The sequence below is a fragment of the Chrysochloris asiatica genome, unplaced genomic scaffold (genome assembly GCF_000296735.1).
Source record: "Chrysochloris asiatica unplaced genomic scaffold, ChrAsi1.0 scaffold00375, whole genome shotgun sequence".
Classification (NCBI taxonomy): Eukaryota; Metazoa; Chordata; class Mammalia; order Afrosoricida; family Chrysochloridae; genus Chrysochloris; species Chrysochloris asiatica.
In genome coordinates, this window is record NW_006408893.1 from 1,660,671 (window position 1) to 1,662,514 (window position 1,844).

Below are 1,844 nucleotides of genomic sequence, written 5' to 3' on the forward strand. Positions count from 1 at the left end.
AGAAAACAGCTACGCATTTGTTGTGAAGGCTACTGATAACCACTGCTGAAAAAAAGCGAACGCACTGCCTATTAGAGACATGTCCAGAAAGGTCAGCGCCAATTGAGATAAAAAGCAACAAAGAAGTTTCTGAGATTACTCAGACTCTTTCCCTTGTCCAAACTCCCTCTAAATCCCTTTTCCGTAGAAAAGACAGATCTGGGAGCATTCTGTTCCCTTGTCCTTCTGGATATCGATAATAAATACTTTGCTCTGAGCCGTGTCTCTGAATATCGACTACGTCAGTGTCAGGGAATAAAGAGCCATTTTTCCAGTTATAAAAGCAATCCATGCATTCAACACAATCCTGATAAAGTTTTCTTTCTAGAAATGGAAAAACCATTCTTCCTCAATTTTATATTGATGGCAAGAGGTCCTGAGTAGCTAAGTAAATTTTGAAAGAGAAGAAACTAAGAAGATATACACTTCCTGATTTCAAAATATATATGGCTACAGTAATCTTTTCTAATTGCCTGTCTAGTTCTCTTGCCTAATTGCGCTCACTAGAATTTCCAGTGCAATATTGAATAACAGTGATATTCAGGAGGAAAGTGCTCAATATATTTGAGTGCTATGTTAGCTGTGGATTCTACATAAAATTCCTCGATCAGATGGAGGAATTTCCCTTCTGTTCTTAGCTTGTTGAGCATTTTTTTTTAATCCTGAAAAATTGATTTTGTCAATTTCTTTCTCAGTATAAACTGAGTTGATTATGTGGTTCTTTTTCCTTTATTCTAGTAATATGGTATATTACATTGATCAATTAAGTATCACTAGATTATGGTGTATGATCATTCATTATACTATACTTTTGGATTTGGTTTGCTTTTATTTTGTAAAGAATCTTTGCTTCTATATTTCTTAGGAATAAATGTCTGTATTTTTCTTTTCTTACACTGTCTTTGACTCTTGTATCATAGAGTGAGTTAGGAAGTGTTTACTCATCTGTTTCTTGGACAGGTTTCCTCATCTCTTTTCTTGGGGTCACTATATCTCTAAATGTTGGTAGAATTCACAGTGAAACCATCTGGGGCCAAGACTTTTGTTTGTTGGGCAGTTTTTTATTACTAATTCAATTTCTTCACTTCTCTTGGGTCTGTCTGTCAGTGTCTTCCATTTCTTCTTGGGTCAATATGTTGTTGTTGTTAAGTACCGTCGAGTCGATTCGGACCCATAGCGACCCTGTACAGGGTTTCCGAGGCTGTAAATCTTTACAGGAGCAGAACGCCTCATCTTTCTCCCGCGGAACAGCTGATAGTTTCGAACTGGTGACCTTGCGATTCACAGCCCGATTCGTAACCACTATGCTACCAGAGCTCCTTTGGGTCAATATAGGAAGTTTAAATGTTTCTAGAAATTTGCCTATTTCTTCTAGATTTTCTAATTTCTTGGTATTCTCTTTGGATCCTTTTCATGTTTGTAATATTAGTTGTAATGTCCCATTTTAGTTTCTGATTTTCCATATTTGCATTTTTCACTTTTAAAAAATTTCACTTTAAAAAATCACAAGCTGGGCTTCTAATCACAAGATACATAGTTCGAGTCTACCAGTAGCTCCATAAAAGAATGATGAGATTTTCTGCTCCCGTAAAGATTTACAGCCTTGGAAACCCGATACAGGGTTGCTATGAGTCCGAACTGACTCAGTGGCACACAATCACCAACCACCTAAAAATGTGCTTTCGAGAAACAAACTTCTGGTTTCTTTAATTCTCTATTGCTTTCTCTATTTCCTTAACCTCTGTTCTGACCTTTGTAAAACCTGTTTTTTTCTTTTGGTTGCTTTGGTTTGCTCATTTTCTTCT